General features: G+C 46.0%; 1 pseudogene across 1 annotated transcript in view; it reads left to right on the forward strand.

Moving 5' to 3' along the window:
- The window catches only part of LOC311100397 (kelch domain-containing protein 3-like), a 388,555-nt pseudogene that overhangs the window by 111,953 nt on the left and 251,718 nt on the right, over window positions 1–24,884 (forward strand). The window contains exons 6-7 of the transcript XR_014615747.1: window positions 14,978–15,191; window positions 19,073–19,159. The product of XR_014615747.1 is annotated as a kelch domain-containing protein 3-like (transcript). The remainder of the gene's footprint in view (window positions 1–14,977; window positions 15,192–19,072; window positions 19,160–24,884) is intronic.

Genomic DNA, 24,884 nt, shown 5'->3' on the forward strand with positions numbered 1-24,884 from the left:
ACTTATATTGTCTGCCAACGCCCCTTGGACAATGTACATTTGATGCAATTTTATGACGACTCATTGTCACAATGGAAGGGATTAACTGAGCTGGTCTTGGGTCATTGATAAGTCATTGTTTCAACGCAGCCTTGAAATGCGTGGACAGAGTCCAGGAGCCAAGATGATTTGGAAGGACTCCGTCATTCCTGTAGAGTATCTTCTGTTTCCAGAAGGTGTCCAAGTTATCTATAAAAGTGATTCCAGCAGAGCTACAGTAATCTTTATTGATCGATAACAATAATTTTTCCACCTCTCCCACACATTGTTTTCAGACTGTTGTTATACATTGGCTTCAGCTATTTTGTAGTATTCCAGTAGTACATGTCTCCATCCACCACTAAGGCTAATCTTGGTTTTACAAAATATCAACTTTTTCAAATAGAGTTTATGTAGGAATGTTTAACTATGTACTGGGTTTAGAGAGGATGCTGCAGGGCCTGTTGGGATATTATCAGAAGGTAACAGGGACAATGAAACCAGGGAAACCAGGGAAACCAGGGAAAAGCTCTGGAAGCAGTAGTTAGGCTCATGTCAGTCTCCTTTTCTCCCTGGCTGGAATGTAGCCAGTTCATTAATGAGCTTGTTCATCTGTTTCAATAATCAGTTGGACACGAGATATTTATGTTCAGTTTAGTCTGTTAATAAATAACAGCAGGGACCTCAGCATGTTGGTCAGTAACAAAAAGCTGAACAAGAGACCTCGGTTTATTGTTTTTGTAAAGCTGAGTGTTTCCTTATACATTTCATTTTTTATATACTTTTATTTTATTTTGGATCCTGCGGCTCTGTTGTGCTCAGCTGCTGTGAGCGCTGCTGTCTGTCCTGGGATCCTGACAGATCCTGCTTCATAGGGGGAGAGACATGGAAGCCCAGCGCTGCTGTCTGTCCTGGGATCCTACCAGATCTGGTGGAAGTGTCACCGCCTTGTCGGCTCTCCACAGCCGACTGGCCTGTGCTCAGCAGGGATCCATCCCTGAAGGGGTCTCCCCCTTCCCTGGAGAATGGAGCTGTTCTCGACCCAACCAACAAGCCATGGAGAAACGTCACTCGCCATGGAAGTCGAAGAAAGCGCCCTCTGGCAACGGGGGCCTCCTTAGAGATGTTAAGCCCGGACCTGACACAGACCAGAAACGGCTTTGCTGCCCTGGATCCAGAGGTTCTGGCGCCTTCTTCCTTAGGGCTTCCGATTTGAGATTGGATCCGGAGGTACCTGCGTCTTCGTCCTCGGTTCTGTCTCCCTCTCCGGTGGCTTCTACCTCGGGTTCAGATCCTCAGAGCTCCCACCCCCATCAGACCGTGAGGCTGCCTGGGAGACTGGCCCATTCAGCATCACCATCAGATCCTCAGAGCTCCCACCCCCATCAGACCGTGAGGCTGCCTGAGAGACTGGCCCATTCAGCATCACCATCAGATCCTCAGAGCTCCCACCCCCATCAGACCGTGAGGCTGCCTGAGAGACTGGCCCATTCAGCATCACCATCAGATCCTCAGAGCTCCCACCCCCATCAGACCGTGAGGCTGCCTGAGAGACCGGCCCATTCAACATCACCAGCTGTCATCATCGGCATCTCTATTGTGAGAAACATCTCGGTTCCCAATGCAAAAACCCTGTGCTACCCAGGAGCACGAGTACAGGACATCACAAGGCTGCTTCCGATGCTGTTGTAGTCCATGTGGGGTCAAACGACATCAGGAGGGCTAGCTCGGAATATCTGAAAATGGATTTTGAAGAACTGATTTTAGCATTAAAAGACCCCAAAAAGTGGCCAATCATTTCAGGTCCAGTACCATCGTTGGGCCGTGGGTGTGAGCGATTCAGCAGGCTACTGGCATTACACACCTGGCTAATAGATTACTATAGCTCTGCTGGAATCACTTCTATAGATAACCTGGACACCTTCTGGAAACAGAAGATACTCTACAGGAATGACGGAGTCCTTCCAAATCATCTTGGCTCCTGGACTCTGTCCACGCATTTCAAGGCTGCGTTGAAACAATGACTTATCAATGACACAAGACCAGCTCAGTTAATCCCTACCATTGTGACAATGAGCCGTCATAAAATTGCATCAAATGTACATTATCCCAGGGGCGTTGGCAGACAATATAAGTAACTTAATTTATGTCCCCCTAATTGCCCTGAATACCTCTGTTGATCCTACAGCTATTGTATGCAGTAATCATGAGCCTATGAACCAGAGTTATTCTGTTAGCACTGAGGCGGTGTGCCCTAGTAGGAAGTCCATTGTGTACAAATACATGTCTTCATTTGGTGTGGCAGTGCACCTGTGTTTGAAATCTCTCCCCACTAGAGGGAACTGTTCACCTTCGGGTTACTATCTGGCTTAAACAGATGTCTATCTCTCCCCACTAGAGGGCACTGTTCACCTTTGGGTTACTATCTGGCTTAAACAGATGTCTATCTCTCCCCACTAGAGGGCACTGTTCACCTTTGGGTTACTATCTGGCTTAAACAGATGTCTATCTCTCCCCACTAGAGGGCACTGTTCACCTTTGGGTTACTATCTGGCTTAAACAGATGTCTATCTCTCCCCACTAGAGGGCACTGTTCACCTTTGGGTTACTATCTGGCTTAAACAGATGTCTCTTAACTAACTTCACTCACTTTCACTTACTTGCTCATTTCTTTGTTTTCAGTCGTGTTATCTGCAGCATAATTGTTCTAGAATAGGCCTACCCTCACAGTTCTAGAATAGGCCTACCCTCACAGTTCTAGAATAGGCCTACCCTCACAGTTCCAGAATACCCTCCCAGCAAAAGCATTATTGCCTCTGTATCTTGGTAAAATAGACACTACCACTTTTTCTGATATGGAAATATGCAGTAGCATTGACTGGTAGTGTTGCCCACATTTTCATACATGTTGAACACTAGGTGGCACTATACACCTAATAATGGTACAATTGTTTCTGGACTATATACCACCCCATGAGTATTATACCATAGATTTCAATGTGATTGGAATATTTACAAAGATATTTGACCTTTGTGCACAGAAGGTTTCTGTCATGTATTTTGACATTTAAAATGAAAGGCTACTGCAATACTCTCTTTGTGCAGAGTAGCTGCAGCTCAGTTGGTAGAGCATGGCGCTTGCAACGGCAGGGTTGTGGGTTCGATTCCCATAGGGGGCCAGTATGAAAAATGTATGCACTCACTAAGTCGCTCTGGATAAGAGCATCTGCTAAATGACTAAAATGTAAATGTAAAATGTAACGTAAATGTCTCTTCCTCCTCTCTGTGGCCTGACAAGTGTCTGACCTGCATTTGTGTTTGCATCAGAAATGCAGTATGAATGTTAATACGGTTTCCAGTTGTATTAGTCATATGTACAGGATACACATGGTATACATCGTTCAACCAAATGCTTACTTGCAAGTGTTGTAGAAAATTGTATTTTTCCTCAGTCAAACACAAAGTACTTTCAGAGTTTTTGTAGAATTAAGATAGACTTTATTACAATCAATATAGCCGACGTGGTCTGCAGAGCATCTGACTTTCCACCTCTCAGCTCTCAGTTTATATAGTCATTTTACATATATTTTAGCTTAATCCCTCCCTCCCTGGTTCCTCCACCACTGTCTCCAGTTTTCACCTCTTGACCGCTCCGCCCACTTCCTTAACGGCGGTATCTGACTTCACTCCCTTCTAGTTCCATGTCTGGAAACAATAGTGGTGGGACCAAGCCCTGTCATGCAGAAATAAGAGTCCTTCCCTGGACTCTTAATTGATTCCCAAACCTAACAATCGATACTTAAACATGGCAGGCCATAATCAATCTCTCAAACATATACAAGCCTCCTGTATCACTCCGTCTCAACGCCCCTCATGCTGTGATCAACCATGTTTAGTCTGAACTCTGTTCAACCCTGGCTTCGTTCCAGGACTATGCCTGAGGAGAGAGGCAAAGGGCAACAGTCTGGTTTCAGTCACTGATCAGGTAGGACAGCCGTGGATTAGGGAGGAGCGAGGAATTTGACCCGAAGACAGGTCAGATGAAGAGAGAATCAACAGTCCTATTTCCCCCATATACCAGGCAGGGCAGTGACTACACCAGGGAGAGGAACCAATTACATTCCTGCCTAGCAACAGAGATGTACCCATGTTTAACCCTGGCTCCGTGTTCGTCATGTTGTGATTAACTATGTTTATCTTATAGTCTACTGAGTCTGAAGAGATGTAACTATAGTCTATCTGGTGAGTCTGAAGAGATGTAACTATAGTCTACTGGGTCTGAAGAGATGTAACTATAGTCTACTGAGTCTGAAGAGATGTAACTATAGTCTACTGGGTCTGAAGAGATGTAACTATAGTCTACTGAGTCTGAAGAGATGTAACTATAGTCTACTGAGTCTGAAGAGATGTAACTATAGTCTACTGAGTCTGAAGAGATGTAACTATAGTCTACTGGGTCTGAAGAGATGTAACTATAGTCTACTGAGTCTGAAGAGATGTAACTATAGTCTACTGGGTCTGAAGAGATGTAACTATAGTCTACTGAGTCTGAAGAGATGTAACTATAGTCTACTGAGTCTGAAGAGATGTAACTATAGTCTACTGAGTCTGAAGAGATGTAACTATAGTCTACTGAGTCTGAAGAGATGTAACTATAGTCTACTGAGTCTGAAGAGATGTAACTATAGTCTACTGAGTCTGAAGAGATGTAACTATAGTCTACTGGGTCTGAAGAGATGTAACTATAGTCTACTGAGTCTGAAGAGATGTAACTATAGTCTACTGAGTCTGAAGAGATGTAACTATAGTCTACTGAGTCTGAAGAGATGTAACTATAGTCTACTGAGTCTGAAGAGATGTAACTATAGTCTACTGAGTCTGAAGAGATGTAACTATAGTCTGAGTCTGAAGAGATGTAACTATAGTCTACTGAGTCTGAAGAGATGTAACTATAGTCTACTGAGTCTGAAGAGATGTAACTATAGTCTACTGAGTCTGTCTGAAGAGATGTAACTATAGTCTACTGAGTCTGAAGAGATGTAACTATAGTCTACTGAGTCTGGAGAGATGTAACTATAGTCTACTGAGTCTGAAGAGATGTAACTATAGTCTACTGAGTCTGAAGAGATGTAACTATAGTCTACTGAGTCTGAAGAGATGTAACTATAGTCTACTGAGTCTGAAGAGATGTAACTATAGTCTACTGAGTCTGAAGAGATGTAACTATAGTCTGAGTCTGAAGAGATGTAACTATAGTCTACTGAGTCTGAAGAGATGTAACTATAGTCTACTGAGTCTGAAGAGATGTAACTATAGTCTACTGAGTCTGAAGAGATGTAACTATAGTCTACTGAGTCTGAAGAGATGTAACTATAGTCTACTGAGTCTGAAGAGATGTAACTATAGTCTATCTGGTGAGTCTGAAGAGATGTAACTATAGTCTACTGAGTCTGAAGAGATGTAACTATAGTCTACTGAGTCTGAAGAGATGTAACTATAGTCTACTGAGTCTGAAGAGATGTAACTATAGTCTACTGAGTCTGAAGAGATGTAACTATAGTCTACTGAGTCTGAAGAGATGTAACTATAGTCTGAGTCTGAAGAGATGTAACTATAGTCTACTGAGTCTGAAGAGATGTAACTATAGTCTACTGAGTCTGAAGAGATGTAACTATAGTCTACTGAGTCTGTCTGAAGAGATGTAACTATAGTCTACTGGGTCTGAAGAGATGTAACTATAGTCTACTGTGTCTGAAGAGATGTAACTATAGTCTACTGGGTCTGAAGAGATGTAACTATAGTCTACTGAGTCTGAAGAGATGTAACTATAGTCTACTGAGTCTGTCTGAAGAGATGTAACTATAGTCTACTGGGTCTGAAGAGATGTAACTATAGTCTACTGTGTCTGAAGAGATGTAACTATAGTCTACTGGGTCTGAAGAGATGTAACTATAGTCTACTGAGTCTGAAGAGATGTAACTATAGTCTACTGGGTCTGAAGAGATGTAACTATAGTCTACTGAGTCTGAAGAGATGTAACTATAGTCTACTGATGAAGAGATGTAACTATAGTCTACTGATGAAGAGATGTAACTATAGTCTACTGAGTCTGAAGAGATGTAACTATAGTCTACTGATGAAGAGATGTAACTATAGTCTACTGATGAAGAGATGTAACTATAGTCTACTGAGTCTGAAGAGATGTAACTATAGTCTACTGAGTCTGAAGAGATGTAACTATAGTCTACTGGGTCTGAAGAGATGTAACTATAGTCTACTGGGTCTGAAGAGATGTAACTATAGTCTACTGAGTCTGAAGAGATGTAACTATAGTCTACTGTGTCTGAAGAGATGTAACTATAGTCTACTGGGTCTGAAGAGATGTAACTATAGTCTACTGTGTCTGAAGAGATGTAACTATAGTCTACTGGGTCTGAAGAGATGTAACTATAGTCTACTGAGTCTGAAGAGATGTAACTATAGTCTACTGGGTCTGAAGAGATGTAACTATAGTCTACTGAGTCTGAAGAGATGTAACTATAGTCTACTGAGTCTGAAGAGATGTAACTATAGTCTACTGAGTCTGAAGAGATGTAACTATAGTCTACTGGGTCTGAAGAGATGTAACTATAGTCTACTGAGTCTGAAGAGATGTAACTATAGTCTACTGAGTCTGAAGAGATGTAACTATAGTCTACTGAGTCTGAAGAGATGTAACTATAGTCTACTGATGAAGAGATGTAACTATAGTCTACTGAGTCTGAAGAGATGTAACTATAGTCTACTGTGTCTGAAGAGATGTAACTATAGTCTACTGGGTCTGAAGAGATGTAACTATAGTCTACTGAGTCTGAAGAGATGTAACTATAGTCTACTGATGAAGAGATGTAACTATAGTCTACTGAGTCTGAAGAGATGTAACTATAGTCTACTGGGTCTGAAGAGATGTAACTATAGTCTACTGAGTCTGAAGAGATGTAACTATAGTCTACTGAGTCTGAAGAGATGTAACTATAGTCTACTGTGTCTGAAGAGATGTAACTATAGTCTACTGGGTCTGAAGAGATGTAACTATAGTCTACTGAGTCTGAAGAGATGTAACTATAGTCTACTGAGTCTGAAGAGATGTAACTATAGTCTACTGGGTCTGAAGAGATGTAACTATAGTCTACTGAGTCTGAAGAGATGTAACTATAGTCTACTGAGTCTGAAGAGATGTAACTATAGTCTACTGAGTCTGAAGAGATGTAACTATAGTCTACTGAGTCTGGAGAGATGTAACTATAGTCTACTGAGTCTGAAGAGATGTAACTATAGTCTACTGAGTCTGAAGAGATGTAACTATAGTCTACTGAGTCTGAAGAGATGTAACTATAGTCTGAGTCTGAAGAGATGTAACTATAGTCTACTGAGTCTGAAGAGATGTAACTATAGTCTACTGAGTCTGAAGAGATGTAACTATAGTCTACTGAGTCTGAAGAGATGTAACTATAGTCTACTGGGTCTGAAGAGATGTAACTATAGTCTACTGAGTCTGAAGAGATGTAACTATAGTCTACTGAGTCTGTCTGAAGAGATGTAACTATAGTCTACTGAGTCTGAAGAGATGTAACTATAGTCTACTGAGTCTGAAGAGATGTAACTATAGTCTACTGAGTCTGAAGAGATGTAACTATAGTCTACTGAGTCTGAAGAGATGTAACTATAGTCTACTGGGTCTGAAGAGATGTAACTATAGTCTACTGAGTCTGAAGAGATGTAACTATAGTCTACTGAGTCTGAAGAGATGTAACTATAGTCTACTGAGTCTGAAGAGATGTAACTATAGTCTATCTGGTGAGTCTGAAGAGATGTAACTATAGTCTACTGAGTCTGAAGAGATGTAACTATAGTCTACTGAGTCTGAAGAGATGTAACTATAGTCTACTGAGTCTGGAGAGATGTAACTATAGTCTGAGTCTGAAGAGATGTAACTATAGTCTACTGAGTCTGAAGAGATGTAACTATAGTCTATCTGGTGAGTCTGAAGAGATGTAACTATAGTCTACTGAGTCTGAAGAGATGTAACTATAGTCTACTGAGTCTGAAGAGATGTAACTATAGTCTACTGAGTCTGAAGAGATGTAACTATAGTCTATCTGGTGAGTCTGAAGAGATGTAACTATAGTCTACTGGGTCTGAAGAGATGTAACTATAGTCTACTGAGTCTGAAGAGATGTAACTATAGTCTACTGAGTCTGAAGAGATGTAACTATAGTCTACTGAGTCTGAAGAGATGTAACTATAGTCTACTGAGTCTGAAGAGATGTAACTATAGTCTACTGGGTCTGAAGAGATGTAACTATAGTCTACTGAGTCTGTCTGAAGAGATGTAACTATAGTCTACTGAGTCTGAAGAGATGTAACTATAGTCTACTGAGTCTGGAGAGATGTAACTATAGTCTACTGAGTCTGAAGAGATGTAACTATAGTCTACTGAGTCTGAAGAGATGTAACTATAGTCTACTGAGTCTGAAGAGATGTAACTATAGTCTACTGAGTCTGAAGAGATGTAACTATAGTCTACTGAGTCTGAAGAGATGTAACTATAGTCTACTGAGTCTGAAGAGATGTAACTATAGTCTACTGAGTCTGAAGAGATGTAACTATAGTCTACTGATGAAGAGATGTAACTATAGTCTACTGATGAAGAGATGTAACTATAGTCTACTGAGTCTGAAGAGATGTAACTATAGTCTACTGAGTCTGAAGAGATGTAACTATAGTCTACTGATGAAGAGATGTAACTATAGTCTACTGGGTCTGAAGAGATGTAACTATAGTCTACTGAGTCTGTCTGAAGAGATGTAACTATAGTCTACTGAGTCTGAAGAGATGTAACTATAGTCTACTGATGAAGAGATGTAACTATAGTCTACTGGGTCTGAAGAGATGTAACTATAGTCTACTGAGTCTGTCTGAAGAGATGTAACTATAGTCTACTGAGTCTGAAGAGATGTAACTATAGTCTACTGAGTCTGGAGAGATGTAACTATAGTCTACTGAGTCTGAAGAGATGTAACTATAGTCTACTGAGTCTGAAGAGATGTAACTATAGTCTACTGAGTCTGAAGAGATGTAACTATAGTCTATCTGGTGAGTCTGAAGAGATGTAACTATAGTCTACTGAGTCTGAAGAGATGTAACTATAGTCTACTGGGTCTGAAGAGATGTAACTATAGTCTACTGAGTCTGGAGAGATGTAACTATAGTCTACTGAGTCTGAAGAGATGTAACTATAGTCTACTGAGTCTGAAGAGATGTAACTATAGTCTACTGAGTCTGAAGAGATGTAACTATAGTCTACTGAGTCTGGAGAGATGTAACTATAGTCTACTGAGTCTGAAGAGATGTAACTATAGTCTACTGAGTCTGTCTGAAGAGATGTAACTATAGTCTACTGGGTCTGAAGAGATGTAACTATAGTCTACTGAGTCTGAAGAGATGTAACTATAGTCTACTGAGTCTGAAGAGATGTAACTATAGTCTACTGAGTCTGAAGAGATGTAACTATAGTCTACTGAGTCTGAAGAGATGTAACTATAGTCTACTGGGTCTGAAGAGATGTAACTATAGTCTACTGAGTCTGAAGAGATGTAACTATAGTCTACTGAGTCTGAAGAGATGTAACTATAGTCTACTGGGTCTGAAGAGATGTAACTATAGTCTACTGAATAATCCCCAGTTCCTTCTGGAGAATGGGAACATAAACGATGCTGAACAGAATTCTGGACTGAATGTTCTGGAATTAGATACATTGAAGGAAAACCAGACTGATGATTATCTCCTCTCTCTTGGGTACTCCTGCTACCATCATCACCAACCCTCTCCCTCTCCCTCCTCTCCCAACTCCTCTCTCCAGGGTACTCCTGCTACCATCATCATCAACCCTCTCCCTCTCCCCCCTCTCCCAACTCCTCTCTCCAGGGTACTCCTGCTACCATCATCATCAACCCTCTCCCTCTCCCCCCTCTCCCAACTCCTCTCTCCAGGGTACTCCTGCTACCATCATCACCAACCCTCTCCCTCCCCCTCTCTCCCAACTCCTCTCTCCAGGGTACTCCTGCTACCATCATCACCAACCCTCTCCCTCCCCCTCTCTCCCAACTCCTCTCTCCAGGGTACTCCTTCTACCATCATCACCAACCCTCTCCCTCTCCCCCCTCTCCCAACTCCTCTCTCCAGGGTACTCCTGCTACCATCATCATCAACCCTCTCCCTCTCCCCCCTCTCCCAACTCCTCTCTCCAGGGTACTCCTGCTACCATCATCATCAACCCTCTCCCTCTCCCCCCTCTCCCAACTCCTCTCTCCAGGGTACTCCTGCCACCACCATCACCAACCCTCTCCCTCCCCCTCTCTCCCAACTCCTCTCTCCAGGGTACTCCTGCTACCATCATCACCAACCCTCTCCCTCTCCCTCCTCTCCCAACTCCTCTCTCTTGGGTACTCCTGCTACCATCATCACCAACCCTCTCCCTCTCCCTCCTCTCCCAACTCCTCTCTCCAGGGTACTCCTGCTACCATCATCATCAACCCTCTCCCTCTCCCCCCTCTCCCAACTCCTCTCTCCAGGGTACTCCTGCTACCATCATCATCAACCCTCTCCCCCCTCTCCCAACTCCTCTCTCCGGGGTACTCCTGCTACCATCATCACCAACCCTCTCCCTCCCCCTCTCTCCCAACTCCTCTCTCCAGGGTACTCCTTCTACCATCATCACCAACCCTCTCCCTCTCCCCCCTCTCCCAACTCCTCTCTCCAGGGTACTCCTGCTACCATCATCATCAACCCTCTCCCTCTCCCCCCTCTCCCAACTCCTCTCTCCAGGGTACTCCTGCTACCATCATCATCAACCCTCTCCCTCTCCCCCCTCTCCCAACTCCTCTCTCCAGGGTACTCCTGCCACCACCATCACCAACCCTCTCCCTCCCCCTCTCTCCCAACTCCTCTCTCCAGGGTACTCCTGCTACCATCATCACCAACCCTCTCCCCCTCCCCCCTCTCCCAACTCCTCTCTCCAGGGTACTCCTGCCACCACCATCACCAACCCTCTCCCTCTCCCTCCTCTCCCAACTCCTCTCTCCAGGGTACTCCTGCTACCATCATCACCAACCCTCTCCCTCTCCCAACTCCTCTCTCCAGGGTACTCCTGCCACCACCATCACCAACCGTCTCCCTCTCCCCGCTCTCCAAACTCCTCTCTCCAGGGTACTCCTTCTACCATCATCACCAACCCTCTCCCTCTCCCCCCTCTCCCAACTCCTCTCTCCAGGGTACTCCGGCCACCATCATCACCAACCCTCCCCCTCTCCCAACTCCTCTCAGGGTACTTCTGCTACCATCATCACCAACCCTCTCCCTCTCCCCCCTCTCCCAACTCCTCTCTCCAGGGTACTCCTGCTACCATCATCACCAACCCTCTCCCTCTCACCACTAAATCTCTCCTCTCTCTCTCTCCTCTCCTCTCTAGGGTACTCCATCACCACTAAATATCTCTCCTCTCCTCTCTAGGGTACTCCATCACCACTAACTCTCTCCTCTCTCTCCTCTCCTCTCTAGGGTACTCCATCACCACTAACTCTCTCCTCTCTCTCCTCTCCTCTCTAGGGTACTCCATCACCACTAAATCTCTCCTCTCTCTCCTCTTCTCTCTAGGGTACTCCATCACCACTAAATCTCTCTCCTCTTCTCTCTAGGGTACTCCATCACCACTAAATCTCTCCTTTCTCTCCTCTCCTCTCTAGGGTACTCCATCACCACTAAATCTCTCCTTTCTCTCCTCTTCTCTCTAGGGTACTCCATCACCACTAACTCTCTCCTCTCTCTCCTCTCCTCTCTAGGGTACTCCATCACCACTAAATCTCTCCTTTCTCTCCTCTCCTCTCTAGGGTACTCCATCACCACTAACTCTCTCCTCTCTCTCCTCTCCTCTCTAGGGTACTCCATCACCACTAAATCTCTCCTCTCTCTCCTCTTCTCTCTAGGGTACTAAATCTCTCTCACCACTAAATTTCTCTCCTCTTCTCTCTAGGGTACTCCATCACCACTAAATCTCTCTCTCCTCTACTATCTAGGGTACTCCATCACCACTAAATCTCTCTCTCCTCTACTATCTAGGGTACTCCATCACCACTAACTCTCTCCTCTCTCTCCTCTCCTCTCTAGGGTACTCCATCACCACTAAATCTCTCCTCTCTCTCCTCTCCTCTCTAGGGTACTCCATCACCACTAAATCTCTCCTCTCTCTCCTCTCTAGGGTACTCCATCACCACTAACTCTCTCCTCTCTCTCCTCTCCTCTCTAGGGTACTCCATCACCACTAAATCTCTCCTTTCTCTCCTCTTCTCTCTAGGGTACTCCATCACCACTAACTCTCTCCTCTCTCTCCTCTCCTCTCTAGGGTACTCCATCACCATAAATCTCTCCTCTCTCTCCTCTTCTCTCTAGGGTACTAAATCTCTCTCACCACTAAATTTCTCTCCTCTTCTCTCTAGGGTACTCCATCACCACTAAATCTCTCCTCTCTCTCCTCTCCTCTCTAGGGTACTCCATCACCACTAAATCTCTCCTCTCTCTCCTCTCCTCTCTAGGGTACTCCATCACCACTAAATCTCTCCTCTCTAGGGTACTCCATCACCACTAACTCTCTCCTCTCTCTCCTCTCCTCTCTAGGGTACTCCATCACCACTAACTCTCTCCTCTCTCTCCTCTCCTCTCTAGGGTACTCCATCACCACTAACTCTCTCCTCTCTCTCCTCTCCTCTCTAGGGTACTCCATCACCACTAAATCTCTCCTCTCTCTCCTCTTCTCTCTAGGGTACTCCATCACCACTAAATCTCTCTCCTCTTCTCTCTAGGGTACTCCATCACCACTAAATCTCTCCTTTCTCTCCTCTCCTCTCTAGGGTACTCCATCACCACTAAATCTCTCCTTTCTCTCCTCTTCTCTCTAGGGTACTCCATCACCACTAACTCTCTCCTCTCTCTCCTCTCCTCTCTAGGGTACTCCATCACCACTAAATCTCTCCTTTCTCTCCTCTCCTCTCTAGGGTACTCCATCACCACTAACTCTCTCCTCTCTCTCCTCTCCTCTCTAGGGTACTCCATCACCACTAAATCTCTCCTCTCTCTCCTCTTCTCTCTAGGGTACTAAATCTCTCTCACCACTAAATTTCTCTCCTCTTCTCTCTAGGGTACTCCATCACCACTAAATCTCTCTCTCCTCTACTATCTAGGGTACTCCATCACCACTAAATCTCTCTCTCCTCTACTATCTAGGGTACTCCATCACCACTAACTCTCTCCTCTCTCTCCTCTCCTCTCTAGGGTACTCCATCACCACTAAATCTCTCCTCTCTCTCCTCTCCTCTCTAGGGTACTCCATCACCACTAAATCTATCCTCTCTCTCCTCTCTAGGGTACTCCATCACCACTAACTCTCTCCTCTCTCTCCTCTCCTCTCTAGGGTACTCCATCACCACTAAATCTCTCCTTTCTCTCCTCTTCTCTCTAGGGTACTCCATCACCACTAACTCTCTCCTCTCTCTCCTCTCCTCTCTAGGGTACTCCATCACCATAAATCTCTCCTCTCTCTCCTCTTCTCTCTAGGGTACTAAATCTCTCTCACCACTAAATTTCTCTCCTCTTCTCTCTAGGGTACTCCATCACCACTAAATCTCTCCTCTCTCTCCTCTCCTCTCTAGGGTACTCCATCACCACTAAATCTCTCCTCTCTAGGGTACTCCATCACCACTAACTCTCTCCTCTCTCTCCTCTCCTCTCTAGGGTACTCCATCACCACTAAATCTCTCCTCTCTCTCCTCTCCTCTCTAGGGTACTCCATCACCACTAAATCTCTCTCCTCTCTCCTCTCCTCTCTAGGGTACTCCATCACCACTTAATCTCTCCTCTCTCCTCTCCTCTCTAGGGTACTCCATCACCACTAACTCTCTCCTCTTTCTCCTCTCCTCTCTAGGGTACTCCATCACCACTAAATCTCTCCTTTCTCTCCTCTTCTCTCTAGGGTACTCCATCACCACTAACTCTCTCCTCTCTCTCCTCTCCTCTCTAGGGTACTCCATCACCACTAAATCTCTCCTTTCTCTCCTCTCCTCTCTAGGGTACTCCATCACCACTAACTCTCTCCTCTCTCTCCTCTCCTCTCTAGGGTACTCCATCACCACTAAATCTCTCCTCTCTCTCCTCTTCTCTCTAGGGTACTAAATCTCTCTCACCACTAAATTTCTCTCCTCTTCTCTCTAGGGTACTCCATCACCACTAAATCTCTCTCTCCTCTACTATCTAGGGTACTCCATCACCACTAAATCTCTCTCTCCTCTACTATCTAGGGTACTCCATCACCACTAAATATCTCCTCTCTCTCCTCTCCTCTCTAGGGTACTCCATCACCACTAACTCTCTCCTCTCTCTCCTCTCCTCTCTAGGGTACTCCATCACCACTAAATCTCTCCTTTCTCTCCTCTTCTCTCTAGGGTACTCCATCACCACTAACTCTCTCCTCTCTCTCCTCTCCTCTCTAGGGTACTCCATCACCATAAATCTCTCCTCTCTCTCCTCTTCTCTCTAGGGTACTAAATCTCTCTCACCACTAAATTTCTCTCCTCTTCTCTCTAGGGTACTCCATCACCACTAAATCTCTCCTCTCTCTCCTCTCCTCTCTAGGATACTCCATCACCACTAAATCTCTCCTCTCTCTCCTCTCCTCTCTAGGGTACTCCATCACCACTAACTCTCTCCTCTCTCTCCTCTCCTCTCTAGGGTACTCCATCACCACTAAATCTCTCCTCTCTCTCCTCTCCTCTCTAGGGTACTCCATCACCACTAAATTTCTCTCCTCTCTCCTCTCCTCTCTAGGGTACTCCATCACCACTTAATCTCTCCTCTCTCCTCTCCTCTCTAGGGTACTCCAGCTCGTTGGAGGGACTTCCACTCTGCCACCATCATTGGCACTAAGATGTTTGTGTTTGGAGGCAGAGCAGATCGCTTCGGTCCGTTCCACTCTGATAATGAGATCTACTGCAACAAGATCAAGGTGTTTGATACAGAGACCAACAGCTGGCTGAACACTGCTACTGCACAGCTCCTACCGGAGGGACGACGTAGCCACTCTGCCTGTAAGAGATAGACACACACACTGTACTGAAACACACCAACACATGTTACATTTTTCAACCTTTCAACATGTATTATAGTTTAATGGCAGAGTTGAAGGCTCTAAAGCACTCTCAGTTATGAACAGTGGCAGATAAAAGGCTCATGTCGATGCATTCATTATGCAAACATTTTCCCATCTTTCTTTTATGTAATTATGTTCAGTTGACTGCAGCTCTCTCCTCCGTGACCTTTTAGTCTCGCTGTCACATGGGGTGTGTTTATGTCTATAGGGCCTGCTCCTGTTGGGGTGTGTTTATGTCTATAGGGCCTGCTCCTGTTGGGGTGTGTTTATGTCTATAGGGCCTGCTCCTGTTGGGGTGTGTTTATGTCTATAGGGCCTGCTCCTGTTGGGGTGTGTTTATGTCTATAGGGCCTGCTCCTGTTGGGGTGTGTTTATGTCTATAGGGCCTGCTCCTGTTGGGGTGTGTTTATGTCTATAGGGCCTGCTCCTGTTGGGGTGTGTTTATGTGTCTATAGGGCCTGCTCCTGTTGGGGTGTGTTTGTGTCTATAGGGCCTGCTCCTGTTGGGGTGTGTTTGTGTCTATAGGGCCTGCTCCTGTTTGGGTGTGTTTATGTCTGTAGGGCCTGCTCCTGTTGGGGTGTGTTTATGTCTATAGGGCCTGCTCCTGTTGGGGTGTGTTTATGTCTATAGGGCCTGCTCCTGTTGGGGTGTGTTTATGTCTATAGGGCCTGCTCCTGTTGGGGTGTGTTTATGTCTATAGGGCCTGCTCCTGTTGGGGTGTGTTTATATCTATAGGGCCTGCTCCTGTTGGGGTGTGTTTATGTGTCTATAGGGCCTGCTCCTGTTGGGGTGTGTTTATGTGTCTATAGGGCCTGCTCCTGTTGGGGTGTGTTTATGTGTCTATAGGGCCTGCTCCTGTTGGGGTGTGTTTATGTGTCTATAGGGCCTGCTCCTGTTGGGGTGTGTTTATGTCTGTAGGGCCTGCTCCTGTTGGGGTGTGTTTATGTCTATAGGGCCTGCTCCTGTTGTGGTGTGTTTATGTCTATAGGGCCTGCTCCTGTTGGGGTGTGTTTATGTCTATAGGGCCTGCTCCTGTTGGGGTGTGTTTATGTCTATAGGGCCTGCTCCTGTTGGGGTGTGTTTATGTCTATAGGGCCTGCTCCTGTTGGGGTGTGTTTATGTCTATAGGGCCTGCTCCTGTTGGGGTGTGTTTATGTCTATAGGGCCTGCTCCTGTTGTGGTGTGTTTATGTCTATAGGGCCTGCTCCTGTTGGGGTGTGTTTATGTCTATAGGGCCTGCTCCTGTTGGGGTGTGTTTATGTGTCTATAGGGCCTGCTCCTGTTGGGGTGTGTTTATGTGTCTATAGGGCCTGCTCCTGTTGGGGTGTGTTTATGTCTATAGGGCCTGCTCCTGTTGGGGTGTGTTTATGTCTATAGGGCCTGCTCCTGTTGGGGTGTGTTTGTGTCTATAGGGCCTGCTCCTGTTGGGGTGTGTTTATGTCTATAGGGCCTGCTCCTGTTGGGGTGTGTTTATGTCTATAGGGCCTGCTCCTGTTGGGGTGTGTTTATGTGTCTATAGGGCCTGCTCCTGTTGGGGTGTGTTTATGTCTATAGGGCCTGCTCCTGTTGGGGTGTGTTTATGTGTCTATAGGGCCTGCTCCTGTTGGGGTGTGTTTATGTCTATAGGGCCTGCTCCTGTTGGGGTGTGTTTATGTCTATAGGGCCTGCTCCTGTTGGGGTGTGTTTGTGTCTATAGGGCCTGCTCCTGTTGGGGTGTGTTTATGTCTATAGGGCCTGCTCCTGTTGGGGTGTGTTTATGTCTATAGGGCCTGCTCCTGTTGGGGTGTGTTTATGTCTTTAGGGCCTGCTCCTGTTGGGGTGTGTTTATGTCTATAGGGCCTGCTCCTGTTGGGGTGTGTTTATGTCTATAGGGCCTGCTCCTGTTGGGGTGTGTTTATGTCTATAGGGCCTGCTCCTGTTGGGGTGTGTTTATGTCTATAGGGCCTGCTCCTGTTGGGGTGTGTTTATGTCTATAGGGCCTGCTCCTGTTGGGGTGTGTTTATGTCTATAGGGCCTGCTCCTGTTGGGGTGTGTTTATGTCTATAGGGCCTGCTCCTGTTGGGGTGTGTTTATGTGTCTATAGGGCCTGCTCCTGTTGGGGTGTGTTTATGTGTCTATAGGGCCTGCTCCTGTTGGGGTGTGTTTATGTGTCTATAGGGCCTGCTCCTGTTGGGGTGTGTTTATGTGTCTATAGGGCCTGCTCCTGTTGGGGTGTGTTTATGTCTATAGGGCCTGCTCCTGTTGGGGTGTGTTTATGTCTATAGGGCCTGCTCCTGTTGGGGTGTGTTTATGTGTCTATAGGGCCTGCTCCTGTTGGGGTGTGTTTATGTGTCTATAGGGCCTGCTCCTGTTGGGGTGTGTTTATGTGTCTATAGGGCCTGCTCCTGTTGGGTTGTGTTTATGTCTATAGGGCCTGCTCCTGTTGGGGTGTGTTTATGTCTATAGGGCCTGCTCCTGTTGGGGTGTGTTTGTGTCTATAGGGCCTGCTCCTGTTGGGGTGTGTTTATGTCTATAGGGCCTGCTCCTGTTGGGGTGTGTTTATGTCTATAGGGCCTGCTCCTGTTGGGGTGTGTTTATGTCTTTAGGGCCTGCTCCTGTTGGGGTGTGTTTATGTCTATAGGGCCTGCTCCTGTTGGGGTGTGTTTATGTCTATAGGGCCTGCTCCTGTTGGGGTGTGTTTATGTCTATAGGGCCTGCTCCTGTTGGGGTGTGTTTATGTCTATAGGGCCTGCTCCTGTTGGGGTGTGTTTATGTCTATAGGGCCTGCTCCTGTTGGGGTGTGTTTATGTCTATAGGGCCTGCTCCTGTTGGGGTGTGTTTATGTCTATAGGGCCTGCTCCTGTTGGGGTGTGTTTATGTGTCTATAGGGCCTGCTCCTGTTGGGGTGTGTTTATGTGTCTATAGGGCCTGCTCCTGTTGGGGTGTGTTTATGTGTCTATAGGGCCTGCTCCTGTTGGGGTGTGTTTATGTGTCTATAGGGCCTGCTCCTGTTGGGGTGTGTTTATGTCTATTGGGCCTGCTCCTGTTGGGGTGTGTTTATGTCTATAGGGCCTGCTCCTGTTGGGGTGTGTTTATGTCTATAGGGCCTGCTCCTGTTGGGGTGTGTTTATGTCTATAGGGCCTGCTCCTGTTGGGGTGTGTTTATGTCTATAGGGCCTGCTCCTGTTGGGGTGTGTTTATGTCTATAGGGCCTGCTCCTGTTGGGGTGTGTTTATGTCTATAGGGCCTGCTCCTGTTGGGGTGTGTTTATGTCTATAGGGCCTGCTCCTGTTGGGGTGTGTTTATGTCTATAGGGCCTGCTCCTGTTGGGGTGTGTTTATGTCTATAGGGCCTGCTCCTGTTGGGGTGTGTTTATGTGTCTATAGGGCCTGCTCCTGTTGGGGTGTGTTTATGTCTATAGGGCCTGCTCCTGTTGGGGTGTGTTTATGTCTATAGGGCCTGCTCCTTTTGGGGTGTGTTTATGTCTCTAGGGCCTGCTCCTGTTGGGGTGTGTTTATGTCTATAGGGCCTGCTCCTGTTGGGGTGTGTTTATGTCTATAGGGCCTGCTCCTGTTGGGGTGTGTTTATGTCTATAGGGCCTGCTCCTGTTGGGGTGTGTTTATGTCTATAGGGCCTGCTCCTGTTGGGGTGTGTTTATGTGTCTGTAGGGCCTGCTCCTGTTGGGGTGTGTTTATGTCTATAGGGCCTGCTCCTGTTGGGGTGTGTTTATATGCTTCTGCCTTTGCTACTCACAATATAATATATACTTTTTCTAAAACAAAAAGACAGATCTCCTAAATGGTCATGTTCTTTTCCTTTTCCTTTCTCTCTCTCTTCCAGTTTCCTATAACGGGGAGCTGTATATATTCGGGGGCTACAACGCTCGTCTGGACCGACACTTCAATGACCTTTGGAAGTTCAACCCAGGTGATAAACCTTTAAAAAATGAATACAATGAAAATATACATCCATTCTACAGTATGAGATTTGGTAGGACAGGCAAGCAGCTAGTGTTGGGTTGGTAGGACAGTCAGGGAGCTAGTGTTGGGTTGGTAGGACAGGGATGGAGCTAGTGTTGGGTTGGTAGGACAGGGATGGAGCTAGTGTCGGTTTGACAGGACAGGGATGGAGCTAGTGTCGGTTTGACAGGACAGGGATGGAGCTAGTGTCGGTTTGACAGGACAGGCAGGGAGCTAGTGTCGGTTTGACAGGATAGGGATGGAGCTAGCGTCGGTTTGACAGGACAGGCAGGGAGCTAGTGTCGGTTTGACAGGACAGGGATGGAGCTAGTGTCGGTTTGACAGGACAGGGATGGAGCTAGCGTCGGTTTGACAGGACAGGGATGGAGCTAGCGTCGGTTTGACAGGACAGGGATGAAGCTAGCATCGGTTTGACAGGACAGGGATGGAGCTAGCGTCGGTTTGACAGGACAGGGATGGAGCTAGCGTCGGTTTGACAGGACAGGCAGGGAGCTAGCGTCGGTTTGACAGGACAGGGATGGAGCTAGCGTCGGTTTGACAGGACAGGCAGGGAGCTAGTGTCGGTTTGACAGGACAGGGATGGAGCTAGCGTCGGTTTGACAGGACAGGCAGGGAGCTAGTGTCGGTTTGACAGGACAGGGATGGAGCTAGTGTCGGTTTGACAGGACAGGGATGGAGCTAGCGTCGGTTTGACAGAACAGGGATGGAGATAGCGTCGGTTTGACAGGACAGGGATGGAGCTAGTGTCGGTTTGACAGGACAGGGATGGAGCTAGCGTCGGTTTGACAGGACAGGCAGGGAGCTAGTGTCGGTTTGACAGGACAGGGATGGAGCTAGTGTCGGTTTGACAGGACAGGAATGGAGCTAGCGTCGGTTTGACAGGACAGGGATGGAGCTAGTGTCGGTTTGACAGGACAGGGATGGAGCTAGTGTCGGTTTGACAGGACAGGGATGGAGCTAGTGTCGGTTTGACAGGACAGGGATGGAGCTAGTGTCGGTTTGACAGGACAGGGATGGAGCTAGTGTCGGTTTGACAGGACAGGGATGGAGCTAGTGTCGGTTTGACAGGACAGGGATGGAGCTAGTGTCGGTTTGACAGGACAGGGATGGAGCTAGCGTCGGGGTGACAGGACAGGGATGGCGCTAGTGTCGGTTTGACAGGACAGGCAGGGAGCTAGTGTCAGTTTGACATATTCAGGATATAAAGGTAATTTCTTTGCCATATTTTTTGCAGTTTTCCTTTAGTGCGTTATTGCAAGCAGGATGCATGTTTTGGAATAGTTGTATTCTGTACAGGCTTCCTTCTTTTCACTCTGTCAGTTAGGTTAGTATTGTGGAGTAACAATTGTACAATGTTGTTGATCCATCCTCAGTTTTCTCCTATCACAGCCATTAAACTCTGTAACTGTTTTAAAGTTACCATTGGCCTCATGGTGTAATTAAGGGTAAAATGTTTACTCATCTACCAATAGGTCCCCTTCTTTGCAAGGCATTGGAAACCTCGCTGGTCTTTGTGGTTGAATCTGTGTTTGAAATTCACTGCTCGACTGAGGGACCTTATAGATAACTTTGTGTGGGGTACAGAGATGAGGAAGTTATTCAAAAATCATGTTAAACACTTATGGCAGACAGAGTGAGTCCATGCAACACATTTTTACTCCTGAACTTATTAAGGTTGAATACTTGACTCAAGACAATTCTAACATTGTAAAGGGTATTGTGTGTAGGCCAGTGACACAACATCTAAATGTAATCCATTTTAAATTCAGGCTGTAACACAACAACATGTGGAAAAGGTCAAGGGGTGTGAATACTGTCTGAAGGTACTGTATGTAACTGTGACAGTACTGATGGACAATATGAGTAGGGTGTCTCCCAAATCATACCCTCTACCCCATATAGTGCACTACTTTTGACCAGGGCCTGTAGTGTACTATGTAAGGAATATGGTGCCATTTGGGACACAGTCTAGAGCTCGTCACTATAGAAGATGGCGCTGCAGTGGATAGCAGCCATTTTTCCGGCTCTTGTCCAATTCTGCTATTTTGTGTTGCAGACCACACTATTTACCTAGAGAGTTTTCATCTCGTGGCCAGTGATTTTAATGCAGGGAAACTTAAATCCATTTTACCAGCATGTCACCTGTGCAACTAGAGGTGAAAAAAACTCTAGATAACCTTTACTCCACAAACAGAAACACATAGAAGGCTCTCCCTCGCCCTCCATCAGACCATACATCTTTTCTCCTGATTCCTGCTTACAAGCAAAAACTCAAACAGGAAGCACCAGTGACTCGCTCAATACGGAAGAGGTCCGATGAAGCAGATGCTAAGATACAGGACTGTTTCGCTAGCACAGACTGGAATATGTTCCAGGATTCATCCCATAACATTGAGGACTTTACCACATCAGTCACCGGCTTCATTAATAAGTGCATCGATGACGTCGTCCCCACAGTGACCGAACGTACATATCCCAACCAGAAGTCATGGATTACAGGCAACAGGCTAGAGCTGATGTTTTCAGGGAGCGGGACGCTTATAAGAAATCCCGCCCCGACCTCTGACGAGCCATCAAACACGCAAAGCGTCAATACAGGAGTAAGATAGAATCCTACTAAGCCGGCTCTGACGGTAGTCGGATGTGGCAGGGCTTACAAACTACCATGGATTACAAAGGGAAACCCATACGCAAGCTGCCCAGTGACGTGAGCCTACCAGACGAGCTAAATGCCTTCTATGCTCGCTTCGAGGCAACCAACACTAAACCATGCATGAGAGCACCAGCTGTACAGACTGTGTGATCTCGCTCTCCGTAGCCGATGTGAGTAAGACCTTTAAACAGGTTAACATATACACAAGGCCATGGGGCCAGACGGATAACCAGGACGCGTACTCAGAGCATGCGCTGGCCAGCTGGCTCCATCCCTGTTGGCTGCAGGGCCAGACAGATAACCAGGACACGTACTCAGAGCATGCGCTGGCCAGCTGGCTCCATCCCTGTTGGCTGCAGGGCCAGACAGATAACCAGGACACGTACTCAGAGCATGCGCTGGCCAGCTGGCTCCATCCCTGTTGGCTGCAGGGCCAGACGGATAACCAGGACGCGTACTCAGAGCATGCGCTGGCCAGCTGGCACTGACATGTTCAACCTCTCCCTGACCCAGTCTGTAATACCTAAGTGTTTCAAGCTGACCACCCATTGGTCCCTGTGCCCAAAAATGCCAAGGTAACTTTTCTAAATGACTATCGCCCCGTTGCACTCACATCTGTAGCCATGAAATGCTTTGAAAGGCTGGTCATGGCTCACATCAACACCGTCATCTCAGACACCCTGGACCCACTCCAATTCGCATACCGCCCCAACAGATCCACAGATGATGCAATCTCTATAATATAATATATAATATATAATATAATATCCAAGGCCCCACAGGGGAGGTGTCATAATGCCCATAAAACCAAGCGGTCAAACAGGGAAAGGATTCCACTCGTTTTTCCACCATTCATTTTTCCCATAGGGGATTTTTTGAAACAATTAAAATAAGGGCTGTGTTTTGTGTAGGCTTACCCTGGCATGACGTTTTGATAACCATGTAAATCTCTCTCGGACAAGATTATTTTTATGGTGAAAATGTGCTTCCCCAAACTTGAAACCCATGCGCAGCACCGGAGCACCGGAGCAGGCACAGAGGGAGAGACAACCACTGTTATCTAGCTAGACCAACTTCTCTCTAGGTCTTGATCATAGTACCGTCTTGACTGCATCAACCAGAGAGAAGCTAATGGAGCGTTACTACAGTTAGCTACACATAACTCCTCCATTAAGATTATAGCCTAAATACCACCTGGTGGCTTTTGGTCGTTGTAGCCTTTCTCATGTCATTTTAATTCCATCTTCCATTGATTAGATATTCCCTACATTGCTTGCCACACAATTCCCAGGTTTATAGGCCTATCACTAAATAAATCATATATATTATTGTGATGGTGTAGGCTATATTAAGAAATGGAACACTTTAAGAAATGGAACACTAGTCACTTTAATAATGTTTCCATATTTTGGACTACTCATCTCATATGAATATACTGCATTCTATTCTATAATATTCTACTGTATCTTAGTCCATGCCGCTCTGTCATTGCTTGTCCATATATGTATATATTCTTCAATTCCATTCCTTACTAGATTTGTGTGTATTGGGTATATGTTGTGAAATTGTTAGATATTACTTGATTGATATTACTGCACTGTCGGAGCTAGAAGCACAAGCATTTCGCTACACCCGCTATAACATCTGCTAACCACGTGTATGTGACAAATACAATTTGATTTGATTATATAAAATGGATTTATTAGACTTTTTAAAATGTCGATGTTCCAAAGCCATCAGCAGCTTGTATGGAAGCCCTGAAACCCTAACCCTGAAATGCTAAGCATGTTTGTTAATTAATGGTCAATTGCCATGAGACCGGCAGTCATTTGCATGACAAGTACCGGCTGGCAACATTTCATGAACGCCACAGCCCTAATCTACCCACAGCCCTAATCTACCCACAGCCCTAATTTACCCACAGCCCTAATCTACCCACAGCCCTAATCTACCCACAGCCCTAATCTACCCACAGCCCTAATCTACCCACAGCCCTAATCTACCCACAGCCCTAATCTACCCACAGCCCTAATCTACCCACAGCCCTAATCTACCCACAGCCCTAATCTACCCACAGCCCTAATCTACCCACAGCCCTAATCTACCCACAGCCCTAATCTACCCACAGCCCTAATCTACCCACAGCCCTAATCTACCCACAGCCCTAATCTACCCACAGCCCTAATCTACCCACAGCCCTAATATACCCACAGCCCTAATCTACCCACAGCCCTAATATACCCACAGCCCTAATCTACCCACAGCCCTAATCTACCCACAGCCCTAATCTACCCACAGGCCTAATATACCCACAGGCCTAATATACCCACAGGCCTAATATACCCACAGGCCTAATATACCCACAGCCCTAATCTACCCACAGCCCTAATCTACCCACAGCCCTAATCTACCCACAGCCCTAATCTACCCACAGACCTAATCTACCCACACACTCACACATACTACACTGACTCTCAAACACACACACACACACAAAACACATACGCACACATTCAAATTGACGCCACACACACTCATACACACACACTTACACACAGACACACTTTCACACTTTTACATACGCTGCTGCTACTCTGTTTATTATCTATCCTGATTGGCTAGTCACTTTTACCCCTACCTACATGAACATATTACCTCAACTACCAACACTGCTGCTACTCTGTTTATTATCTATCCTGATTGACTAGTCACTTTTACCCCTACCTACATGTACATATTACCTCAACTACCAACACTGCTGCTACTCTGTTTATTATCTATCCTGATTGACTAGTCACTTTTACCCCTGTACATACTGTATTACCTCAATTACCTCAACTACCTGGTATCCCTGCACATTGACTCAGTACTGGTACTTCCTGTATATAGCCATGTTACTACCTGGTTCCCCTGCACATTGACTCAGTACTAGTACTCTTTGTATATAGCCATGTTATTACCTGGTACTCCTGCACATTGACTCAGTACTTCCTGTATATAGCCATGTTACTACCTGGTA

Source organism: Coregonus lavaretus (genome assembly GCF_964263955.1).
Source record: "Coregonus lavaretus genome assembly, chromosome: 25".
Classification (NCBI taxonomy): domain Eukaryota; kingdom Metazoa; phylum Chordata; class Actinopteri; order Salmoniformes; family Salmonidae; genus Coregonus; species Coregonus lavaretus.